Raw genomic sequence first — 12,381 nt, 5'->3', positions numbered from 1 at the left:
CACACAGTACCAGTGATATTTACACTGCCTCCCCCAGCAGTCACACACAGTACCAGTGATATTTACACTGCCTCCCCCAGCAGTCACACACAGTACCAGTGATATTTACACTGCCTCCCCCAGCAGTCACACACAGTACCAGTGATATTTACACTGCCTCCCCCAGCAGTCACACACAGTACCAGTGATATTTACACTGCCTCCCCCAGCAGTCACACACAGTACCAGTGATATTACGATGCCTCCCCCAGCAGTCACACACAGTACCAGTGATATTTACACTGCCTCCCCCAGCAGTCACACACAGTACCAGTGATATTTACACTGCCTCCCCCAGCAGTCACACACAGTACCAGTGATATTTACTCTGCCTCCCCCAGCAGTCACACACAGTACCAGTGATATTTACACTGCCTCCCCCAGCAGTCACACACAGTACCAGTGATATTTACACTGCCTCCCCCAGCAGTCACACACAGTACCAGTGATATTTACACTGCCTCCCCCAGCAGCCACACACAGTACCAGTGATATTTACACTGCCTCCCCCAGCAGTCACACACAGTACCAGTGATATTTACACTGCCTCCCCCAGCAGTCACACACAGTACCAGTGATATTTACACCGCCTCCCCCAGCAGTCACACACAGTACCAGTGATATTACACTGCCTCCCCCAGCAGTCACACACAGTACCAGTGATATTTACACTGCCTCCCCCAGCAGTCACACACAGTACCAGTGATATTTACGACGCCTCCCCCAGCAGTCACACACAGTACCAGTGATATTTACGCTGCCTCCCCCAGCAGTCACACACAGTACCAGTGATATTTACACTGCCTCCCCCAGCAGTCACACACAGTACCAGTGATATTTACACTGCCTCCCCCAGCAGTCACACACAGTACCAGTGATATTTACACTGCCTCCCCCAGCAGTCACACACAGTACCAGTGATATTACGACGCCTCCCCCAGCAGCCACACACAGTACCAGTGATATTTACACTGCCTCCCCCAGCAGTCACACACAGTACCAGTGATATTTACTCTGCCTCCCCCAGCAGTCACACACAGTACCAGTGATATTTACACTGCCTCCCCCAGCAGTCACACACAGTACCAGTGATATTTACACTGCCTCCCCCAGCAGTCACACACAGTACCAGTGATATTTACACTGCCTCCCCCAGCAGCCACACACAGTACCAGTGATATTTACACTGCCTCCCCCAGCAGTCACACACAGTACCAGTGATATTTACACTGCCTCCCCCAGCAGTCACACACAGTACCAGTGATATTTACACTGCCTCCCCCAGCAGTCACACACAGTACCAGTGATATTTACACTGCCTCCCCCAGCAGTCACACACAGTACCAGTGATATTTACACTGCCTCCCCCAGCAGTCACACACAGTACCAGTGATATTTACACCGCCTCCCCCAGCAGTCACACACAGTACCAGTGATATTACACTGCCTCCCCCAGCAGTCACACACAGTACCAGTGATATTTACACTGCCTCCCCCAGCAGTCACACACAGTACCAGTGATATTTACACTGCCTCCCCCAGCAGTCACACACAGTACCAGTGATATTTACACTGCCTCCCCCAGCAGTCACACACAGTACCAGTGATATTTACACTGCCTCCCCCAGCAGTCACACACAGTACCAGTGATATTTACACTGCCTCCCCCAGCAGTCACACACAGTACCAGTGATATTTACTCTGCCTCCCCCAGCAGTCACACACAGTACCAGTGATATTTACACTGCCTCCCCCAACAATCACACACAGTACCAGTGATATTTACACTGCCTCCCCCAGCAGTCACACACATTACCAGTGATATTTACTCTGCCTCCCCCAGCAGTCACACACAGTACCAGTGATATTTACACTGCCTCCCCCAGCAGTCACACACAGTACCAGTGATATTTACACTGCCTCCCCCAGCAGTCACACACAGTACCAGTGATATGTACGATGCCTCCCCCAGCAGTCACACACAGTACCAGTGATATTTACACTGCCTCCCCCAGCAGTCACACACAGTACCAGTGATATTTACACTGCCTCCCCCAGCAGTCACACACAGTACCAGTGATATTTACACTGCCTCCCCCAGCAGTCACACACAGTACCAGTGATATTTACACTGCCTCCCCCAGCAGTCACACACAGTACCAGTGATATTTACACTGCCTCCCCCAGCAGTCACACACAGTACCAGTGATATTTACACTGCCTCCCCCAGCAGTCACACACAGTACCAGTGATATTTACACTGCCTCCCCCAGCAGTCACACACAGTACCAGTGATATTTACACCGCCTCCCCCAGCAGTCACACACAGTACCAGTGATATTTACACTGCCTCCCCCAGCAGTCACACACAGTACCAGTGATATTTACACTGCCTCCCCCAGCAGTCACACACAGTACCAGTGATATTTACACTGCCTCCCCCAGCAGTCACACACAGTACCAGTGATATTACGATGCCTCCCCCAGCAGTCACACACAGTACCAGTGATATTTACACTGCTCCCCCAGCAGTCACACACAGTACCAGTGATATTTACACTGCCTCCCCCAGCAGTCACACACAGTACCAGTGATATTTACACTGCCTCCCCCAGCAGTCACACACAGTACCAGTGATATTTACACTGCCTCCCCCAGCAGTCACACACAGTACCAGTGATATTTACACTGCCTCCCCCAGCAGTCACACACATTACCAGTGATATTTACACTGCCTCCCCCAGCAGTCACACACAGTACCAGTGATATTTACGCTGCCTCCCCCAGCAGTCACACACATTACCAGTGATATTTACTCTGCCTCCCCCAGCAGTCCACACACAGTACCAGTGATATTTACACTGCCTCCCCCAGCAGTCACACACAGTACCAGTGATATTTACACTGCCTCCCCCAGCAGTCACACACAGTACCAGTGATATGTACGATGCCTCCCCCAGCAGTCACACACAGTACCAGTTATATTTACACTGCCTCCCCCAGCAGTCACACACAGTACCAGTGATATTTACACTGCCCCCCCCAGCAGTCACACACAGTACCAGTGATATTTACACTGCCTCCCCCAGCAGTCACACACAGTACCAGTGATATTTACACTGCCTCCCCCAGCAGTCACACACAGTATCAGTGATATTTACACCGCCTCCCCCAGCAGTCACACACAGTACCAGTGATATTACACTGCCTCCCCCAGCAGTCACACACAGTACCAGTGATATTTACACTGCCTCCCCCAGCAGTCACACACAGTACCAGTGATATTTACACTGCCTCCCCCCAGCAGTCACACACAGTACCAGTGATATTTACACCTGCCTCCCCCAGCAGTCACACACAGTACCAGTGATATTACGATGCCTCCCCCAGCAGTCACACACAGTACCAGTGATATTTACACTGCCTCCCCCAGCAGTCACACACAGTACCAGTGATATTTACACTGCCTCCCCCAGCAGTCACACACAGTACCAGTGATATTTACACTGCCTCCCCAGCAGTCACACACAGTACCAGTGATATTTACACTGCCTCCCCCAGCAGTCACACACAGTACCAGTGATATTTACACTGCCTCCCCCAGCAGTCACACACAGTACCAGTGATATTTACACTGCCTCCCCCAGCAGTCACACACAGTACCAGTGATATTTACACTGCCTCCCCCAGCAGTCACACACAGTACCAGTGATATTTACACTGCCTCCCCCAGCAGTCACACACAGTACCAGTGATATTTACGATGCCTCCCCCAGCAGTCACACACAGTACCAGTGATATTTACACTGCCTCCCCCAGCAGTCACACACAGTACCAGTGATATTTACACCGCCTCCCCCAGCAGTCACACACAGTACCAGTGATATTTACGATGCCTCCCCCAGCAGTCACACACAGTACCAGTGATATTTACACTGCCTCCCCCAGCAGTCACACACAGTACCAGTGATATTTACACTGCCTCCCCCAGCAGTCACACACAGTACCAGTGATATTTACACTGCCTCCCTCAGCAGTCACACACAGTACCAGTGATATTTACACTGCCTCCCCCAGCAGTCACACACAGTACCAGTGATATTTACACTGCCTCCCCCAGCAGTCACACACAGTACCAGTGATATTTACGACGCCTCCCCCAGCAGTCACACACAGTACCAGTGATATTTACACTGCCTCCCCCAGCAGTCACACACAGTACCAGTGATATTTACACCGCCTCCCCCAGCAGTCACACACAGTACCAGTGATATTTACACCGCCTCCCCCAGCAGTCACACACAGTACCAGTGATATTTACACTGCCTCCCCCAGCAGTCACACACAGTACCAGTGATATTTACACTGCCTCCCCCAGCAGCCACACACAGTACCAGTGATATTTACACTGCCTCCCCCAGCAGTCACACACAGTACCAGTGATATTTACAGTGCCTCCCCCAGCAGTCACACACAGTACCAGTGATATTTACACTGCCTCCCCCAGCAGTCACACACAGTACCAGTGATATTTACGACGCCTCCCCCAGCAGTCACACACAGTACCAGTGATATTTACACTGCCTCCCCCAGCAGTCACACACAGTACCAGTGATATTTACGATGCCTCCCCCAGCAGTCACACACAGTACCAGTGATATTTACACTGCCTCCCCCAGCAGTCACACACAGTACCAGTGATATTTACACTGCCTCCCCCAGCAGTCACACACAGTACCAGTGATATTTACACTGCCTCCCCAGCAGTCACACACAGTACCAGTGATATTACACTGCCTCCCCCAGCAGTCACACACAGTACCAGTGATATTTACACTGCCTCCCCCAGCAGTCACACACAGTACCAGTGATATTTACACTGCCTCCCCCAGCAGTCACACACAGTACCAGTGATATTTACACTGCCTCCCCCAGCAGTCACACACAGTACCAGTGATATTTACACTGCCTCCCCCAGCAGTCACACACAGTACCAGTGATATTTACACTGCCTCCCCCAGCAGTCACACACAGTACCAGTGATATTTACGACTGCCTCCCCCAGCAGTCACACACAGTACCAGTGATATTTACGATGCCTCCCCCAGCAGTCACACACAGTACCAGTGATATTTACACTGCCTCCCCCAGCAGTCACACACAGTACCAGTGATATTTACACTGCCTCCCCCAGCAGTCACACACAGTACCAGTGATATTTACACTGCCTCCCCCAGCAGTCACACACAGTACCAGTGATATTTACACTGCCTCCCCCAGCAGTCACACACAGTACCAGTGATATTTACACTGCCTCCCCCAGCAGTCACACACAGTACCAGTGATATTTACGATGCCTCCCCCAGCAGTCACACACAGTACCAGTGATATTTACACTGCCTCCCCCAGCAGTCACACACAGTACCAGTGATATTTACACTGCCTCCCCCAGCAGTCACACACAGTACCAGTGATATTTACGATGCCTCCCCCAGCAGTCACACACAGTACCAGTGATATTACGATGCCTCCCCCAGCAGTCACACACAGTACCAGTGATATTTACACTGCCTCCCCCAGCAGTCACACACAGTACCAGTGATATTTACACTGCCTCCCCCAGCAGTCACACACAGTACCAGTGATATTTACACTGCCCCCCCCAGCAGTCACACACAGTACCAGTGATATTTACACTGCCTCCCCCAGCAGTCACACACAGTACCAGTGATATTTACACTGCCTCCCCCAGCAGTCACACACAGTACCAGTGATATTTACACTGCCTCCCCCAGCAGTCACACACATTACCAGTGATATTTACGACGCCTCCCCCAGCAGTCACACACAGTACCAGTGATATTTACACTGCCTCCCCCAGCAGTCACACACAGTACCAGTGATATTTACACTGCCTCCCCCAGCAGTCACACACAGTACCAGTGATATTTACGATGCCTCCCCCAGCAGTCACACACAGTACCAGTGATATTTACACTGCCTCCCCCAGCAGTCACACACAGTACCAGTGATATTACGATGCCTCCCCCAGCAGTCACACACAGTACCAGTGATATTACGATGCCTCCCCCAGCAGTCACACACAGTACCAGTGATATTTACACTGCCTCCCCCAGCAGTCACACACAGTACCAGTGATATTTACACTGCCTCCCCCAGCAGTCACACACAGTACCAGTGATATTTACACTGCCTCCCCCAGCAGTCACACACAGTACCAGTGATATTTACACTGCCTCCCCCAGCAGTCACACACAGTACCAGTGATATTTACACTGCCTCCCCCAGCAGTCACACACAGTATCAGTGATATTTACACTGCCTCCCCCAGCAGTCACACACAGTACCAGTGATATTTACGACGCCTCCCCCAGCAGTCACACACAGTACCAGTGATATTTACACCGCCTCCCCCAGCAGTCACACACAGTACCAGTGATATTTACACTGCCTCCCCAGCAGTCACACACAGTACCAGTGATATTTACACTGCCTCCCCCAGCAGTCACACACAGTACCAGTGATATTTACGATGCCTCCCCCAGCAGTCACACACAGTACCAGTGATATTTACACTGCCTCCCCCAGCAGTCACACACAGTACCAGTGATATTTACACTGCCTCCCCCAGCAGTCACACACAGTACCAGTGATATTTACACTGCCTCCCCCAGCAGTCACACACAGTACCAGTGATATTTACGATGCCTCCCCCAGCAGTCACACACAGTACCAGTGATATTTACAATGCCTCCCCCAGCAATCACACACAGTACCAGTGATATTTACACTGCCTCCCCCAGCAGTCACACACAGTACCAGTGATATTTACACTGCCTCCCCCAGCAGTCACACACAGTACCAGTGATATTTACGATGCCTCCCCCAGCAGTCACACACAGTACCAGTGATATTTACACTGCCTCCCCAGCAGTCACACACAGTACCAGTGATATTTACAATGCCTCCCCCAGCAGTCACACACAGTACCAGTGATATTTACAATGCCTCCCCAGCAGTCACACACAGTACCAGTGATATTTACGATGCCTCCCCCAGCAGTCACACACAGTACCAGTGATATTTACACTGCCTCCCCCAGCAGTCACACACAGTACCAGTGATATTTAACAATGCCTCCCCCAGCAGTCACACACAGTACCAGTGATATTTACACTGCCTCCCCCAGCAGTCACACACAGTACCAGTGATATTTACAATGCCTCCCCCAGCAGTCACACACAGTACCAGTGATATTTACACTGCCTCCCCCAGCAGTCACACACAGAACCAGTGATATTTACGATGCCTCCCCCAGCAGTCACACACAGTACCAGTGATATTTACAATGCCTCCCCCAGCAGTCACACACAGTACCAGTGATATTTACACTGCCTCCCCCAGCAGTCACACACAGTACCAGTGATATTTACGACGCCTCCCCCAGCAGTCACACACAGTACCGGTGATATTTACACTGCCTCCCCCAGCAGTCACACACAGTACCAGTGATATTTACGATGCCTCCCCCAGCAGTCACACACAGTACCAGTGATATTTTCGATGCCTCCCCCAGCAGTCACACACAGTACCAGTGATATTTACGATGCCTCCCCCAGCAGTCACACACAGTACCAGTGATATTTACGATGCCTCCCCCAGCAGTCACACACAGTACCAGTGATATTTACACTGCCTCCCCCAGCAGTCACACACAGTACCAGTGATATTTACACTGCCTCCCCAGCAGTCACACACAGTACCAGTGATATTACACTGCCTCCCCCAGCAGTCACACACAGTACCAGTGATATTTACACTGCCTCCCCCAGCAGTCACACACAGTACCAGTGATATTTACACTGCCTCCCCCAGCAGTCACACACAGTACCAGTGATATTACACTGCCTCCCCCAGCAGTCACACACAGTACCAGTGATATTTACACCGCCTCCCCCAGCAGTCACACACAGTACCAGTGATATTTACACGCCTCCCCCAGCAGTCACACACAGTACCAGTGATATTACGATGCCTCCCCCAGCAGTCACACACAGTACCAGTGATATTACACTGCCTCCCCCAGCAGTCACACACAGTACCAGTGATATTACGATGCCTCCCCCAGCAGTCACACACAGTACCAGTGATATTACACTGCCTCCCCCAGCAGTCACACACAGTACCAGTGATATTTACACTGCCTCCCCCAGCAGTCACACACAGTACCAGTGATATTTACACTGCCTCCCCCAGCAGTCACACACAGTACCAGTGATATTTACACCGCCTCCCCCAGCAGTCACACACAGTACCAGTGATATTTACACCGCCTCCCCCAGCAGTCACACACAGTACCAGTGATATTTACACCGCCTCCCCCAGCAGTCACACACAGTACCAGTGATATTTACACTGCCTCCCCCAGCAGTCACACACAGTACCAGTGATATTTACACTGCCTCCCCTCAGCAGTCACACACAGTACCAGTGATATTTACACTGCCTCCCCCAGCAGTCACACACAGTACCAGTGATATTTACACTGCCTCCCCCAGCAGTCACACACAGTACCAGTGATATTTACACTGCCTCCCCCAGCAGTCACACACAGTACCAGTGATATTTACACTGCCTCCCCCAGCAGTCACACACAGTACCAGTGATATTTACATCCTCCCCAGCAGTCACACACAGCACCAGTGATATTTACACTGCCTCCCCCAGCAGTCACACACAGCACCAGTGATATTTACACTGCCCTCCCCCAGCAGTCACACACAGTACCAGTGATATTTACACTGCCTCCCCCAGCAGTCACACACAGTACCAGTGATATTTACGACGCCTCCCCCAGCAGTCACACACAGTACCAGTGATATTTACACTGCCTCCCCCAGCAGTCACACACAGTACCAGTGATATTTACACTGCCTCCCCCAGCAGTCACACACAGTACCAGTGATATTTACACTGCCTCCCCAGCAGTCACACACAGTACCAGTGATATTTACACTGCCCTCCCCCAGCAGTCACACACAGTACCAGTGATATTTACACTGCCTCCCCCAGCAGTCACACACAGTACCAGTGATATTTACACTGCCTCCCCCAGCAGTCACACACAGTACCAGTGATATTTACACTGCCTCCCCCAGCAGTCACACACAGTACCAGTGATATTTACACTGCCTCCCCCAGCAGTCACACACAGTACCAGTGATATTTACACTGCCTCCCCCAGCAGTCACACACAGTACCAGTGATATTTACACTGCCTCCCCAGCAGTCACACACAGTACCAGTGATATTTACACTGCCTCCCCCAGCAGTCACACACAGTACCAGTGATATTTACACTGCCTCCCCCAGCAGTCACACACAGTACCAGTGATATTTACACCGCCTCCCCCAGCAGTCACACACAGTACCAGTGATATTTACACCGCCTCCCCCAGCAGTCACACACAGTACCAGTGATATTTACACCGCCTCCCCCAGCAGTCACACACAGTACCAGTGATATTTACACGCCTCCCCAGCAGTCACACACAGTACCAGTGATATTACACTGCCTCCCCCAGCAGTCACACACAGTACCAGTGATATTTACACTGCCTCCCCCAGCAGTCACACACAGTACCAGTGATATTTACACTGCCTCCCCCAGCAGTCACACACAGTACCAGTGATATTTACACTGCCTCCCCCAGCAGTCACACACAGTACCAGTGATATTTACACTGCCTCCCCCAGCAGTCACACACAGTACCAGTGATATTTACACTGCCTCCCCCAGCAGTCACACACAGTACCAGTGATATTTACACTGCCTCCCCCAGCAGTCACACACAGTACCAGTGATATTTACACTGCCTCCCCCAGCAGTCACACACAGTACCAGTGATATTTACACTGCCTCCCCCAGCAGTCACACACAGTACCAGTGATATTTACACTGCCTCCCCCAGCAGTCACACACAGTACCAGTGATATTTACACTGCCCTCCCCCAGCAGTCACACACAGTACCAGTGATATTTACACTGCCTCCCCCAGCAGTCACACACAGTACCAGTGATATTTACACTGCCTCCCCCAGCAGTCACACACAGTACCAGTGATATTTACACTGCCTCCCCCAGCAGTCACACACAGTACCAGTGATATTTACACTGCCTCCCCCAGCAGTCACACACAGTACCAGTGATATTTACACTGCCTCCCCCAGCAGTCACACACAGTACCAGTGATATTTACGACTGCCTCCCCCAGCAGTCACACACAGTACCAGTGATATTTACACTGCCTCCCCCAGCAGTCACACACAGTACCAGTGATATTTACGACTGCCTCCCCCAGCAGTCACACACAGTACCAGTGATATTACACTGCCTCCCCCAGCAGTCACACACAGTACCAGTGATATTTACACTGCCTCCCCCAGCAGTCACACACAGTACCAGTGATATTTACACTGCCTCCCCCAGCAGTCACACACAGTACCAGTGATATTTACACTGCCTCCCCAGCAGTCACACACAGTACCAGTGATATTTACACTGCCTCCCCCAGCAGTCACACACAGTACCAGTGATATTTACACTGCCTCCCCCAGCAGTCACACACAGTACCAGTGATATTTACACTGCCTCCCCCAGCAGTCACACACAGTACCAGTGATATTTACACTGCCTCCCCCAGCAGTCACACACAGTACCAGTGATATTTACACTGCCTCCCCCAGCAGTCACACACAGTACCAGTGATATTTACACTGCCTCCCCCAGCAGTCACACACAGTACCAGTGATATTTACACTGCCTCCCCCAGCAGTCACACACAGTACCAGTGATATTTACACTGCCTCCCCCAGCAGTCACACACAGTACCAGTGATATTTACACTGCCTCCCCCAGCAGTCACACACAGTACCAGTGATATTTACACTGCCTCCCCCAGCAGTCACACACAGTACCAGTGATATTTACACTGCCTCCCCCAGCAGTCACACACAGTACCAGTGATATTTACACTGCCTCCCCCAGCAGTCACACACAGTACCAGTGATATTTACACTGCCTCCCCCAGCAGTCACACACAGTACCAGTGATATTTACACTGCCTCCCCCAGCAGTCACACACAGTACCAGTGATATTTACACTGCCTCCCCCAGCAGTCACACACAGTACCAGTGATATTTACACTGCCTCCCCCAGCAGTCACACACAGTACCAGTGATATTTACACTGCCTCCCCCAGCAGTCACACACAGTACCAGTGATATTTACACTGCCTCCCCCAGCAGTCACACACAGTACCAGTGATATTTACACTGCCTCCCCCAGCAGTCACACACAGTACCAGTGATATTTACACTGCCTCCCCCAGCAGTCACACACAGTACCAGTGATATTTACACTGCCTCCCCCAGCAGTCACACACAGTACCAGTGATATTTACACTGCCTCCCCCAGCAGTCACACACAGTACCAGTGATATTTACACTGCCTCCCCCAGCAGTCACACACAGTACCAGTGATATTTACACTGCCTCCCCCAGCAGTCACACACAGTACCAGTGATATTTACACTGCCTCCCCCAGCAGTCACACACAGTACCAGTGATATTTACACTGCCTCCCCCAGCAGTCACACACAGTACCAGTGATATTTACACTGCCTCCCCCAGCAGTCACACACAGTACCAGTGATATTTACACTGCCTCCCCCAGCAGTCACACACAGTACCAGTGATATTTACACTGCCTCCCCCAGCAGTCACACACAGTACCAGTGATATTTACACTGCCTCCCCCAGCAGTCACACACAGTACCAGTGATATTTACACTGCCTCCCCCAGCAGTCACACACAGTACCAGTGATATTTACGACGCCTCCCCCAGCAGTCACACACAGTACCAGTGATATTTACACTGCCTCCCCCAGCAGTCACACACAGTACCAGTGATATTTACGATGCCTCCCCCAGCAGTCACACACAGTACCAGTGATATTTACACTGCCTCCCCCAGCAGTCACACACAGTACCAGTGATATTTACACTGCCTCCCCCAGCAGTCACACACAGTACCAGTGATATTTACACTGCCTCCCCCAGCAGTCACACACAGTACCAGTGATATTTACACTGCCTCCCCCAGCAGTCACACACAGTACCAGTGATATTTACACTGCCTCCCCCAGCAGTCACACACAGTACCAGTGATATTTACGATGCCTCCCCCAGCAGTCACACACAGTACCAGTGATATTTACGACTGCCTCCCCCAGCAGTCACACACAGTACCAGTGATATT

The sequence above is a fragment of the Ascaphus truei genome, chromosome 3, assembly GCF_040206685.1.
Source record: "Ascaphus truei isolate aAscTru1 chromosome 3, aAscTru1.hap1, whole genome shotgun sequence".
Lineage (NCBI taxonomy): Eukaryota > Metazoa > Chordata > Amphibia > Anura > Ascaphidae > Ascaphus > Ascaphus truei.
This window is presented reverse-complemented; position numbering follows the sequence as displayed.